General features: G+C 35.4%; 1 pseudogene across 1 annotated transcript in view; it reads right to left on the bottom strand.

Annotated features, from left to right (window-relative positions):
* Nucleotides 1-8672: 8672 nt before the first annotated feature.
* Nucleotides 8673-15632, bottom strand: part of LOC149566791 (DUF21 domain-containing protein At1g55930, chloroplastic-like) — a 209986-nt pseudogene continuing 203026 nt past the window's right edge. Inside the window, exons 14-15 of the transcript XR_016362297.1 lie at nucleotides 9273-10232; nucleotides 8673-9083 (exon numbers count right to left, since the gene is read on the bottom strand). The product of XR_016362297.1 is annotated as a DUF21 domain-containing protein At1g55930, chloroplastic-like (transcript). The remainder of the gene's footprint in view (nucleotides 9084-9272; nucleotides 10233-15632) is intronic.

The following is a 15632-nucleotide window of genomic DNA, read 5'->3' as shown; positions in this document are numbered from 1 at the left end:
TTCTTTCAAAATCAATCACTCGTCATCTTGAACCTTTTTATTTTGATTTGATCAAATCTATCTCGTTTCTGCAACTCCTCTACATCATTTCGATTTTGATCTCAAGGGGTAGGAATAATCTATCACTAAGCTTCCAAAGCTACAAATTGACTATGCTATCATCACTAAGGACATCTTAGCTTCATCATTTCACATAAAGTTGAGATTTCTTGATTTCTACACGAGTGATTACATCACATCACATCACATCAAATCACTTAGGGTAGGTGCTTAATCTGATCTTGGACATATCAATACTTATTGCATCATATAAGTTCTGATATAGTCTTATAAACCTCAGTTTCATCGCTTCACATCAATCTATGCATTGGAACATTTTCTACCTTGCTAATGCCATTCAATCAAGTTTGGAGTTAGAAATCTCAGTGCACTTCATTCGATCAGGTTCAATATCAGATCTCTTATGAGTTGCTTGACATTATCATTATTTGACTCATTGTGCTCGCTCACACACTGACTTAAAGAGGGGAAAATTTAATCACTAGTTTTGGTCTAGTAAACTATAAGCCCACTTTCCAAGTATTCAAATCTAAATGCTAGACCACATTATGCTTCAAATCAATTTTGCACAATTTATCAATGTAAAATCTTTGATCAAATCATCATTCAATCATTCATTCGATTTTATCCCATGATCTGCCACCTCATCCTAAGTTTTATTTAATTGAAATAACATGTCCTCTTTTGATTAAATAATAAAAGACACCTTTATCCTATGTACACATAAAAATATATTTTCTAAATTAAAATAAACAAAAGGAAAGAAATTGTCTACAACTTAAAAGAGTAATTCCTAATGAGTTGGAATCTTTTGACTTTTCAAGAAAGCTTTTGCCTCTTGATCTCCATTGCTCATTGTTTTGCCTCTTGATCATAGCCACACCTTTTGCCTCTTAAAGCCATGAACACATGGATCATCTAAGATTTAACCTCCACCACTAATCATGCTTTTGCCTCTTAATCTTGGTCATCCACTCACTTCCAAATTTCATTAAAAGGAGGTTCTCTCCTCACTCCATTCATCTCTAGAGTTCACGCTATTGTATGTTGTCACTTTGATTCTTGATTTCTTGCACACTTGCATCCTTGCACTCTCATTTAGCGTAGTATTTCCTTTTATTGCAACTAGATTAGCTCATCTAGCTTAACTAGGATGGAGTAATATTTCATCTTGTTAGATCAGCTTTACATTCTTGATCTTGCATATCATTCTAGATTAATTTTGCATTGTTTTATCTCATTTAGATTACTTTGCATTTACATTTTATCTTGAGGATCTTAAATACTTGCATCAATATTGCTTGGTATCTTTGAATCTTTCATTCTATAGTGCAACTTGTAAGGGTCACAACTATTGGGTTCATTTAAGAGCCACCATCTTTAGCTAATTGGTCTCTTGCATGTCATCTATTGAGAAGCTATCCATCTTCTAAGACTCCTATTTCATGGGATGTCTTGGAAATAAGGGTTTATAGGAGTGATCAAATTTTCAACAAACACCCCTCCCTTAAGGATCACATCATCCTCGATGTCCGGTGTCTGCACCTTGCTCATCTCTGTCAACCCTTGAAATAGTCAGGTGGGGGATGGTTGGTTGGTCTAATTAGGAAAGAAACACGATAGAGGTGTGCTAGAAATAATATACAAGGACCCCCTACTATTTATAAGGAAGGAAGATTCATCACTTTATAGAATGTAGTGTTGGTTGTAGCTCTCTAACATCACCAATCCATGCCTAATTTGGGGGAGGGGGTTGGTTGCTCTAATTAGGAAAGAAACACGATAAAGGTTTGCTAGAAATAATATAGAAGGGGGACCCTACTATTTATAAGGCATGAAGATGCATCACTTTATAGAATGCAGTCCTGGCTACAACCCTCTAACATCATCAATCCATGTCGTATATACCTCTCTCATTTGGGGTGGATTGTTGTGCCTCCCTTGGTTTGTGGGGGTGGGCACCACTCCCACTATGCATGTAAAGATGTTGGTTGGGTATTCCCACAACTAGCCCCATTTTTTATAGGCAAGAACGATTATGCACAATTCTCCTGATCCCTAACATGTTCATTTGATGCCCCCCTCAAATTCATCATGGGAAAATCTAGTGGCGCATGACCTAATGTGTTTTTCTGTAGAATTTTCTCCCTTACCCTCCTTTCTTCTAGGGAGTTTTGGATCATCGAATTTTAATGGTTATCAATGATGACTCCACCTACTATTTAAAGGGAAATCATTTTTATAAGTACCAAGGGGGAACTATAGTGCAACTATAGATTCTCCCCGAGCTATGTATCTCATTGAATTGACTCAAGAAGGGTATAGTCATGCACGGGTAATAGAAGGTATGGCCTTAGGATTCTAGGTAGGTGGTCGACAAACCACATCAGTGCTTGCAAGGTTCAACACATGAAATTTTCAAGTCTTCCTAGGTTATCCTATCCAATTATAATTGGTTTAGTAGGTTCTCCCTTAAAGACTCTACTTAGTAGGTGCTCCCTTAGTAGTATATAGGCAACACCTGAGACAAAAACAATAGAATCCACTTTAATATGTCACATCAACAACTTCATTAGCAATGACTTCATCGAAATCAACTACTACTAGACCACCTAGTGTTCAAAACTATGGGTATGGATCCTCAATGTTGGTTGGTATAGTATAGCTTGCATTGGCAAGAATCTTGTTTCATTTTTTGCGAGACTCATTGCTTTGTGGGGTAGGGGGGGTTCCAAATTCTGGTAGCTGGTATAGATCCACTAGTCCTGCTCCTACCACCTTTAGTCCCAATTCTTAGCTTAGGGATTTGCTACCTTGTACTGGGACTACTAAGCAATCATTGAACCAACTCTCGCAAGTCCTGTCATTCCCCATGAACACTTAATAACATCAGTTCATTTGAGACGTTCATTTTTTCAACCATGCACCTCACCTTCATTCTATTTAGAAGAGGCTTAACCTTACCTTCATTCCAATCAAATGAGGCTTAACCTTATCTTCATTCCATTTTGACGAGTCCCTACTATCTATAGGCCTCACCTTTATTCCATTCAGATGAGGTTGAACCTCATCTTCATTTCATTCCTACAATTCTATAGGGGATGCGTTAACCTACCCATAGAATTTAGGGCACAAGGGAGAGTTATAGTTGGCATCGACTTACTAGAGTAACAATAAAATAGTTCTCCCTACTATTCTAATCCCATAGAATTGTAGGGGCCCTATTGGACGCCCATAAGCTAGAATAAGCCCTTTAGTGGGTGGGAAACTACCCTACTATTATAAAAGAGCCAACCCTACACACACGTGCGCGCGCGCTAGAATAAGTAGTGAATAAGGATCCTTTGCTTATGCTATTGGATATATTAGGCAACACCTTAATAAACGATGTCAAGATACCAAGTCTTCACCATCTATATACTGCTAAAATCTAGATGCATTTATATTGTTGTTGGATATGCTACTAGACCTATTTGATAAGATGGATAAATTGCTACATCTCGATCATGATCACGAGAATATGGACATGGATCAAGAAAGTCTAGTTCTATTGGGTCATAAACTAATATGACTGGATATGTATCACAAACTGGAACTGACCTACTTATGCTCATGCCTGTGTCGTTGGGTATCAATATCGATATCAAAGGGATGTTTGCCTAAAAAATAAGAATGTGCAAAAACTTTGAAACTGCTACATCTAGTGACATGGTTTATATCAGAAAAAGTTACATACACATGGTTTCAACTTTCCCTCATGCTACCTTGGAACCAAAATTTGTGTTAGCATGTGCCATGAATTTTGATTATGTTTCTAGAACAATCATAGTTGGAGATGGGAACACTATCACAAGTCTTGATCTTGAAACTATAGACAAGATTTTAGAGTTTCACCTATTATTGTTGTAATGCACATCTAAATGGAGAAAGAATTGTAGAGATGAAATGATGATAGAGCTGCACCCAATATGTCAATATCATTGGTTGATCAATAAGAGGCCTAATCTCTCAAGGTGGCCAAAAGCAGTTACTCACTTAGAGTTCAAAGAAGAGATAAATGATCTCATTACCTTGTTCAAGAAGATTGCAGGACTTAGGTAATCCAAAACCTTTGAGCCTTGGATGTACAAGTACATCTCCATGATTATCAAGTTTTAGAAGAGGACGATAATTTGGGGAGAGATGATTATGGAAATCTTTTGTATGCAATTAGCTCAAGTTTCCCTCACTTGTACATTCTATATGAACTCATACTTGGTATATATTGTTCTTGCCCTTGGATAATTTTTTGGCCTCAATCAAGGGAGATAGGTCACTTGTGTCTTGATGGGAATATTATGATAATTTACCTCTAAGATCCAACCAAGTGCATTAAAGGAGAGTACAAGATGCGTTCTTTGGGCATTATATGTGCATGTTTGATAATGAGCTCCCTAATAAGCATGTTTTAGATGATTTAATAAGGTGAATGAGTATGGTTGTCTTTTCCTACCCCAACTTCACATACTTGAGAGTTGGATATTTCCAAGGTGAACCATATACCTTGCAAGGATATCCTATCAACAAAATCATACTAATGGAGTTGGCAATGCAACTTACAGCAATGTAAGCATAATAGTCTACACTACATAGGCTAGGAGTGGGGATTTTGTTTACAAGATCCACTCAAGATTGGTGGGTACTCCTTGTACACAATTCTGAAGGCAAATTACATGGAGCCTAAGCTTTGAAAGGATCACTCTGAAGAAGTTCATGGCAAGAAGTCACTTTGATTGAAGGGGCTTGAAAGAAGAGATAGGGAGACAATTTGTACATGTGCATTACCTCAAGGACCTCTAGATTGATTTGTGCATGGAGGTGGATATTCAAAAGTTGGACTACTATAGGTTAACCGTCAAGGAGATAATTGGCTTCAACCTTGCACAAATCCCTAACAAGATTGAGGATGGTGCATATTTTCTTGAGCTAGATTATGTGAAGCATCATGGAGAGCTTACCTATCTCGTCATCTTTATGGTCATTGAAGAAAGCATGTCCACCTAGGATAGATTTTAGTTTATTCTCGTAAATGCAAATATTTGGTTCAAAAGGAGAGGTTTCAAAAGTGTTAAAATCAAACCAAGTAAAGGATTTGATCCTACATGACCAATTGAATTGCAGTCTGAGATCATAGGCAAGGGAAAAGATGGTACTACATCTTAAGCTCCAACCCCATCAATTCAATAACTCACCATTAAAGGGGGCGAGACTATGAACAAGGTTTTTGAAATCAAGGTTACAAAGCTTGGGAGGATTCACATTCAGTCTAACAATGATGAGATGCATGAGGAGACTGTTCTTGAGGAACCTATTCTTGAGGTCATTGATTGCATAGATATACCAGCCATGACGACACTCTCAGATTCAATGTCGGTGTCAAATGAGTCTTGACTCTCCACTAGATAAAGACATGGATTATTTCTCAAGTATGGTGCATGTCTCTCTAGTGACCCTTGTTGAGATTACACTTGTTCTGCCTGTATCCTCTTCTACTCCTATATTTACATAGAAGGACCAATAAAGATGTGAACTCTTTCTCCATGGTGCATGTTCTTGCAAAAAACCCTATTGAGATTACACCTATTCTTCTTATACCCTAATATGTTCTTGGTTTTACATCAAAGGACAAATATGGTGGTTTTGAGAATGTGTTTGACACATTCTACTTTCTTCTCCATGTTTATTCTACCCTTGACATTGTTGGATACTACTATTTCTCATTTTGAGTAATTCATGGCTAAAGTTGTATACAACAACGTGACACTACTAGCAATTCAAACAAAGACTCCTATTGCAACTTCGGTTGCACGTACATAGATAGAGATAGTTACTACATTAGCACTTGGTTCATCTACTTTCTCCTAACCCCCATGGTTAAGCTTATAACACTAAAAAAGAAGAAGGAATATATTCCACCTCAAGACTTTGATTTCAAACAAATCAATAGACCTGAGGTCTCGAAGAACAAAAAGGCAAAGCCAATATGCAAGGTTGTGGTTGATGACAATAAGGTCGAAATGCTGAGGTAGTTGAGCCTCTAGTTGATAAACTCATTAAGCATATGCAATTCATTGACTACAAGCTCACCAAGGTTGAGCTTTGTTAGAGAACATGGTTAGGTTGTCAACAAGATGTGCAATATGCATTCATCTTGTTCATGTAAGGAAATGACAGGGTGTGGGTGAAGAAAAACAAGTAGAAAGAAGAAAATGTACATTTTCTTGAGACCATTGAGAAGATGAACAACTCTTCTTAGAGAATTGATCTTATTTCTACATCTTTTCCTAAGCACACCAAGGGGATGAATCAAAATACCAATGCCAATGATGATTGGTGTATCTACATAGAATCATAAGGTGTGCAAGTAATTCAGAGTGCTTACTAGGTGTTGAAGCATGAAAGGGAGATGATAGCTAAATTGAATGAGCTCTTTGCATCATTCAACCGAAAAACTTAGTATTCTTAATGAGGATCTAGGTGTTTAGAAGAGCATGATAGAAGTTGATCTAGATATTCTATGCGAGTGTGGAGTCATCTCTTTTTCGAAAAATGCGTTATGACTATTTTCATTCAATATTCAACAGGGAACATGTTATGCAGGGGCTAGTGGTGAAAATCAAGGCAACGATGGATCACTGTAATGATAAGAAGGTCGACTGATGTATCCATTCCTACCGCTCGGGTTGCCTCCCTTTGCTCCTATGATCAATAGACAAATTTGCCTGGTCAGTGCTCAAACTTGGGTGTGCCCCCCTTCCTTTCAGAGCCAAGATTCAATAACGATGAAGACTGTTCTACAACAAGACGGTTAAGATAGAAAGATCACATGATCAAGGAGCACTTTCAAGAACTGACATGTAAGGTAATTGCCAAAAAGGTGACCTGATCAAAGAGGAAGATATTTTGACAAAGTTCATAGAAGTTCTTCATCTACAACTTGAGGTAGATAATTTTGATTTTAGCATGATTGATAAGTTGACAAGCTATAAAACTTCATTGAGTTATCTACAAAGAAAATTGACAAAATATAACAAGTTTATCTCCAAAGGTGCGAGCATAGTTTAAAAAAAGATTGTCATTGCACAACATACAAGTAAATCAGATCCAACAGTTGTACGGGAGTCTTTGCAAAATTTCAAGAATTTCATTGACACTCTTTCAAAACATTTCTCAAGTATCTTGGGCACTCTTTTCTCATGCTTTTATAAGATACATGTAGTTATATTGATAAATTGAATGTAGAGGATGAACACTTTGTAAATACAAGAAATCATGTACCTATGTCATCACTTCATGCAATTAAGTTGCAAGTGCTCTATGTCTTGCAACATTGAATAAGTCAAAGTTAGTTTGTTATTGAATAAGTCAAGGTGGTTGAGGGTTTTCCTCTTTTCTCTCTAACCTTTTCTCCCCTATTTCAATCTGAAGGAGAGAGCCCATTGTAAATATCATCTTTTAGTTTGGAATCGAAAAAACTATGCTAGAATCTCGCATCTTGATATTTTTGTGTTTTGTGGCATATTTGTTGAATTGAATAGAAAAAACAGGAGTTCTCAGACTTTATGTTGTGGATCTTGGAGTTAATTAGTGTATTCTTATGTTGCATTGATTGATCTTTCTTTATTTCAATTTATAGTTCTCGTGTAAATCATTTGAGCTTTCAATTTAGTTTCTCAAAGACTTTGAGCTTCAAGTATTTTTGTTGCTATAGTTAAATAGTGGTTGCAAATTACTAAGAGCTAAAGACTTTGTGCTTAGTTTGAAGTATTTTATTAAAAAGCTTAAAGATAGCAAGAGACTTTGTGCCTTGCTAATTAATCTAGTTGAATCATAAATTCAAACTAATTGCAAAAGACTTTGGGCTCATAGTGTTATTTCAATAAAATATTATAGTTAACTATTGTCTAGGGGTTGTTCTTATGTCAATCATCAAGCCACCTTTGTAAAGCTAGAAGTTTAATTGTTTGTGAATCATTCTTGAATAACGGGAATTGATTGAAAGCATCACCCATTTCTGTAATTTCAGTTAAGATCCCATTGAAGCCAATTATGGTAAGAAGGGAGCCCCCAACCCTATCATTGAGATGAGAGAAATCGTACATGTTACCTAAAATCATAGTTTTGTAAGTTGCAGTGTTTGTGACTTATAAAACTTTTAGCCAACTGTATCAATGAAATAATAAGCTCACTATATGAATGGCAAGTAATATATTGCAATTTACATATCTTTAAATGGAAGGCTCTTAGCCTTGTAAGAGTTATAAAATTCATACCTATTGAAAAGCATAAAATTCAGAGCAACACTCTTGTAATCTTGTTGACCTTTTTGTGTGATGTATTTGCTTTTGATCATGGCATTCTTGTAACATCACTCTGTACCTTCATTTTTAATTTAAGTAAATTTCTATTTTTCAAAGAATAGAACTTTGGGCAGAACATCGAAATATATTGCAGGCTATCTGGTACCGAGAGTTTAATTGAAAAAAGAGGTTATGGAGCTAAAAATTAAAAATAATAATACAGTTTAAAAATTAAACGGTTGTCAAAATTGAAAAAGGTAGGAGCTTCAGAAGTAATAAACAAAGAGCTATCTTAATAAAAGATGATAAATTCCAAAAGAACACCAATGTTACAAATAGTACACTACTATCATTGTCAAAGGATACATGAAAATGTAGCAATCACTGACTGCTACTAAGAATTATAATTTCCATGTATAGGAATCGGAAACAGTTTGTCTTCTGAATCACTACATCTGTGCATTTCCATCATATGATGGTCTTAAAATGAACATTCTATGGCTGAAAGCTCTTCTCATGAGCATAATACGTTGTTTTCCAATCTTTGTGCTGGGCAACCAAGGAAATACCTTTCATCATCAGGTCTCCCTTCCCTTATATTGTCATTTGAACATGGGAAGCAGCCCAATTTACTACAAGACCACAGCCCGATTAACATGCCTATTTCTGTTATTGGTTCATAATCTGCAAAAACATTGAAGATAGTTTTGTTAAAGATTCCAAATGGAAAATGCCAATGACAACAAAAAAAAGCAAATATTACATGCATTTTTCTAAGCTTTAATGTTTATTCACAAAAAATCTTATAATAAATTTTTTAAAAATGAAGTAGACAAGAATGTCTAAAACCTGGAAATGTGGAAGAAGTCATACCATAATTTCCTAATTGTTTGATGGTATTCCATTTTAATTTTTTTTTTTTTAAAAGAGGGTAAATGCTTTGACCCATAGCCAAAAACCGGCGAGGCCACAAATGGGGTACCTCATCCCCAACGGGAATTGAACCTTGATAGAAAGAACAATTACACAACTTAACCATCACAATGTACCACTGTTGGCAATGGTACTCCATCATAAGCTGGAATATACTTTGAAGAATATTGCAGCAGATAACTTCCAAGAATATTACACTCATGAGACAGTTCATTTCTAACTCTACCAAAGGTAGATTACATTTTGGCATTTTGATTTCACAACACATCATATCTTGTTGCTCAATGAACCGAAGCATTAAGATCATAACTGGATTATCATCTTGGGCTCTGAATAACAAAGATCATAGTTTGAGATTTGATATGGCATTTTGATCAATTGGTCTCATGTCTCCAGTCTACGATATGCTCGCTCTCTAAATCAACAAAATCTTCTAGGAATTGCTTTCTTCTTTTTCTTTTCTCTCTCCCCTTTATTTTCATCCGTCTTCCAGTTTTCACTTGAGGTTCTTCTCGAGAGGGCATCAACATCATCTACCATATGCATATCAATATCTTCAACTGCGCTGACATTGTCAGGATCAGGAGATGTAGCACTCAACTCAGAAACATCCACTATCTGTGGTTTGCTTTGATCATCAATATCAACATTTTCATAATTGACCTGGTGATTTGGAGATCCTGCTTGCGCACGGTCAGCAATTTCCATGTTCTTAGGAATAATTGGAGCAAGATTTGCATCAAGGGATGTTTCCTGATTTGATTGCACTTCATCATCATCTAACTCACATGCACCTTCCCACCTTTGATTGTCATCTTGAGAATCAACTTGATTAATCTTGTCATCTTTGAACTCTTCAAAACGAACTGTGCCAACCTTTCTAGCATTCCCTGACAAGATCTGCATTCAAAGAAAAATGCATCAATAGATGAAAAGAAAAAATGAAAAAATCTAAGAATAGACATGACATGGTATTCTCATGTAAACAACAATGCCTTTGACATCAAAAGCTTCAATGGAGAGAAGAAAACAATGCACTCTATAGTCAATAAAAATATGCAACAGATATCACATGCCAGCTTTTGACCTGCAAGAATTAATGAATCTGAAAATTATTGCTGAGGCAATCTATTTTTATGTATGTGCATGTAGGTGGTTTCAACCACTGTTCAAATTGCCCACACTTAATCAATATTGAATCCTGCATTACAAACAACAGAAAATACTAAATATTTGAATGAGCTACACCAGCTAGATCAAAGAGCATATTTGATAGTTCTACCATAACTGGTGAATCCATTTACATATTACAACCACAAACAGGTCAAAGTCAAGTTTATACATTTTATTAATTATTAAAATACTCAGGTATGCAAATGGAATGAGAATTAAATAGCACAGCAGAGAGCAACAATCCAGCTCTAATGGTTGCAAGACTTTTAATATAATATAGTCTAAAGACTGTCATGGCAGGAATAGTTTTATATGTAGGTACAGCAAGAGAAGCAATATCTGCAAAAAAAATTTCACAATTATACCAATTAATTGCGAATCCTGAAGCCAGCTAATATTTTCCCTGAAAAACTCCAGATACATGAAAAAATTGTTGACCCAATTTTCAGTAACTTTTTCCATTAAACCTTAGTTACCCAGTTCTCCCCCCAGCCCTTCGAACTAGGCGAATTTCGAACTGGTCCTTGGTTCTGGTCCCGGTTCTCTTTTGGGTTCCACTTGGGTTCGAACCAAGGCAAGCTGGTTCCTCTAGGCCGAACCTAGGTTGAACCAGGGCAGTCCCAGGCGGACCAAGCGTGAACCAGGTACAATTCCACTGAGATGCATTCTATAATTTTGTGCAGAAGGTGATTATTACAGAATTTGAATAAAGATCTTCAAGATTACAAAACGAAATTTTCTTAAGTTCTAGATATTTATTACATCAAATTAAACTAACACTCAATATATCTTCCAGTAAATTTTTTATATCCAATTGCTGATAATGACCCCTGTCCGATTAATTGGAAGCTTTGTATCGTGATAAGTGATATTTTAAACATTAAACAACATCTTCAATTGGTGAAGGGAGTTGCAAGCTACTTATATAACATTTTTCAAGTAGGATGATAATTACAAACTAACAAGCTCTTTGTACAATGAAAAAGTAATAATGACTCAACAAGTTAGAAATCAGAAAGTCATTAGTGCAACAGATCCCATTGACATTGGCACTATTTGTGAATCAACTAATGCCTTTGATGATGAGAAGAGGATGAAGATTTAGATAATCCATTAGATGATTAAAACTTAGTATGAAGTTCTAATTGTTGAAAGTCAAAACAATTATACTTCGACTCGATATTATTTTAAATATTTCAGTGTCGATAATAGATATGATGTTATAATTACAAACTTAGTGTTTTTGTTGTTTGTATGATACTATGTGGCATTCTTCTTGGCTGCATATATACATACATAATGTTTTTACATGTTTTTGTACTAATGGACCCAAACGAACCCAAACCGCATTTCAAAATTGTCGTTCCAACGAATCGGTTCTTCGAGCCCAAACTTGAAATGGTAACTTAGATTAAAAGCACACTTAAATCATGTTAGAGTACCTAAAATGGCAAAAAAAAGTGAAAAAATGCTGCAAAAACCTGTGAAACCCTAAACAAACTCACAAAATTGCCAAACCATTTAAAATAGGGTTTGATTCCAGGACATAATAAAAGTGCAGAATTGGCATGGAAATAATTTGTTATTTTGCACCTTAGATTTCTTTTTGACAACTGGAAAAGCCTAAACGAAGGAGCGGGAGAAGCAATGGCAGTCATCAACCGAATTTGAAAGGACCTAAATCATCCTAAATTGCAGGGGCCATGTAAGATAGTGTTGCAGCAGTTGATGAAGCTACCTTAAATCGTGGCTTCAATATAAACCAAGCTCTCTGCACACCCCACCCCATAGCTTGTGATGCAAACAAGTATATAATTAATACTATACAATATACACTAATTTATAAATATAGCTATTATGCACTATTAGAGATGGCACTTTGACGAGTACGTAGCAAAGCTCTATAGTTTATATTTATAATTGTTATTATAAAGCAATTTCAAAATTTATATTATTATTGACTATTAATACATATTAATAGATACAAAAAGTTACAAAAAATGTAAAATTTATAATGTATAAGTTTAGTTTTTTACTTATAACTAATATATTCAATTTTGAAAGCGCGCGCACGCGTGCGTTTATAGATAGGTGTCCACCTAAAATAGTAGTTGCAAGCTAGGTATTGCCTGAACCATTGGGTTGCTAATAGTTTACTTCAGCTAAACAAATGTCTTTTGTTGAAGTCTACCCCAAATAAAGCCTAAAAGGACATACCAATTGTCATTATGGAATATAAAGCATTGCAATTGTAGAATATGAATTAATAAGCTTTCTCAAATATTGAACTACCCCTACAAAACTCCTTGCCTCAATCACAATGAAAGAAGTCATGGATCACTTCAGAGGACTCCCACTTCTAATAAATTCCTAACATTAGCTATTTAGTGGTCTGATAAATTTTGATCTCATTTACTTCATAGACTGGCTTACTTGGCAAGTCCCTTGCCTATGACTAAGGTTTCAGGGCTACATCATCACACTATGATGCCACATCACCATGTTTTTTGCCAAGGAGTCCAAAACAACTCCCCCAAAATGAAAGAAGTGAGACCAATGGTTGTGCAAAAGAGAGACCCATACTTGTGCAGCTGATGTGGCATCACATGATTGGTTTCTTTTTGGAATAAGAGATACATTTCATTCAATTATGGGTGGTTATCATCAGCAATAACAACTTTGAAGTCGCGACTATTTGTACAATGTTGTCAAAAATATTGGACATTAAATCAACAAGTATGGGTATTTAATCAGCAACTGCTATCACAGTCATTGGAACGTGCTTAGGTATCGGGTCGTCTCCCCTTGTATATTAAAAATCATCAAGATCACTATTGTTTTAATTGTGGTATAATTTTTTTTTATTTTAGAAATTATAATTTAAATTCGAGTTATTTAATGATAAATACATTATATTAAATATTTAGTATTTATAATATTTAATTTAAATATTTTTTAATATATCTTATATTTTCTAATTTTCTAATTTATATAAGGTGAAGTTAATTTCAATTTATTTTTCCAAATTTTCTCCATGTTGGATTTCATTTGAATTTTGTTGCTGAACTTGAACCCAAATTAAACCTTCTGACATAAATTATATTATTGTTTGATAGAATAATAATTATATGAAATTGCAGAAAATTGCAGAAAACTCTCTAGAAAATCGTGAAGAGAACCTCTGCAGAAAATTGTAGGTAAACCCTAATAAATTGTGTGATTTAGCTTAAACATCCCAACCAAAATCAGAGAAAACAGGTCAAAATTGACAATCAACAAAATTACTAGGAAAAAATGCAATTTTTATTGGGTGAAATCAGAATTTCCACCAATTCATTTTTTTGCCTTTTTTTCCTCAATTTATGTTTCTATGGCTTAAGGCATATGTTCCCATGCAGCTGCTTAGCTTATTTTAGCTAGAAATGACTACTCAACTTTTTTAAGAGATATTTGTGGAGCTGGTGGACCCATGTGTTGATGTTTGGTAGCTTTAGTAAACTTGAGAGATTAATTAATAATAATAATGAATAGACATGTCCCATGAAGGTACATGTCTCCTCTTGGTTTATTCCTCATACAAATACAAAGAGATTGCTGCCATTTGAAACACACCAATACATTGGGCACTGCTATTACATTTGTAGTGATCTCGGAAAATTAACACGGTACCAAAGTAGGTTCCTCACCAACCTGTGAAATTTCATGAATCAAAATTGAGAAATTTCTCAACTCTATGTTGGAATTTATCTTCATATGGAACAAGAGAAAGAGGTCGGGTGGATAAAATGTCGAAGGTTATCACATGCGTGGATGAAGGAAGGTCAAATCCCACTAGAAGTAAACAAAAAAAAGGAAGGTCGGTTCCTTCATTATGCCTTTTTCATGGAGAATTATTTACTTCGTGTGCCATATCTTCAATACTGACAATATCACCAACTTAGATGCCACATGGATTTGAAGGAACCACAGTTCATTGTTGCCTAGGAAGTTTGAATAGATCGACAGGATGATGTATTCCATGGCATTTGATTAACATAGTAAAAGTTAATTGGACATTTGACTACAACACTTAGGATCGCCTAGTAATATATTGAAACTACCCAAGACGAGTTCATGACCTGGGGTCTCGACTTACGCAATGTTAAGTATTAAGTGAAACTAGCTTTTGTGTGCGAGGGCCAAATACTAGAAAATATTGGTTCACACCTTATCTTGCTGAATAAGTGGAAGTGACATTAATTGACTTAAAGTTGGGGGACTCGAGTGGTCATCCTGGAGAAGAAAGACCAAAGCGGGTTAGCAATCTTTGCAGGTGAATGACACAACAAAAGTGTGCATGAAAGACAAACGTAATCCATAAGGATCGCTTAGCTATATGAACACACTAAGAGGTCTTATTGAAATTGGACAAATTCCTAAAACAAACCTTATGATATGGGTTTCATGGCATCATGCAATTGGCAACTGGAGAAATCATCTGAAAATTAACAGGTTTGTGAGAAGTAATTATACACAAATGAAGAAATTTTGTGTTGGGAGTAGCAGTAATCACAGACACTGGATATGTCATCTACAGAATATACAAATCTCTTTCAGTTGCCAGAAAAAGATACAAATTGGTTCATTTTATGACATCTAGGTGATGATTGCAGAAGTTGCCTATTCCTCTGTAGGAACCCTTAGGATGGTATTTGAAGATCTTAAGACATTTTTTTCACAATTGGACGTAAGATAGAATTCCCAACTGCTAAAGATTGCTCGAAGTTTTAAATTCATGCTAGCTCTCTTGATGTATGCATCTATAATTAAATTGCAATACGAAATGCTGGCTGAATTCTAAACGATTGTTTTCATTTTCCCAATAGAGGATGCAACCCAAGACATCCTGTAATGTCCCCTTTTTAGCATTCATAGCATGATGTTTTCGTTAGCCTATTTCCCCATGGTCCCGTAGGCTAACCAGGACATTAAAAGGGCTTAGAGGCCATTTGGCCTAGATAGTTTCAGTTGCAGGTCTTTCTGAGGGGTTTTGAGACAACTTTGGGCATACTTACTATTTTTAGTAAGTCATCTTGGACATGGTCAGACATCCAATGGCAATGGTATGTCGATGGTAATTGTTTAAAA

The sequence above is a fragment of the Cupressus sempervirens genome, chromosome 3, assembly GCF_028749045.1.
Source record: "Cupressus sempervirens isolate cs-2001-9-10 chromosome 3, ASM2874904v1, whole genome shotgun sequence".
NCBI classification, from domain to species: domain Eukaryota; kingdom Viridiplantae; phylum Streptophyta; class Pinopsida; order Cupressales; family Cupressaceae; genus Cupressus; species Cupressus sempervirens.
The sequence above is the reverse complement of the archived record's forward strand: the minus strand, read 5'-3'. Positions and strand labels throughout refer to the sequence as shown.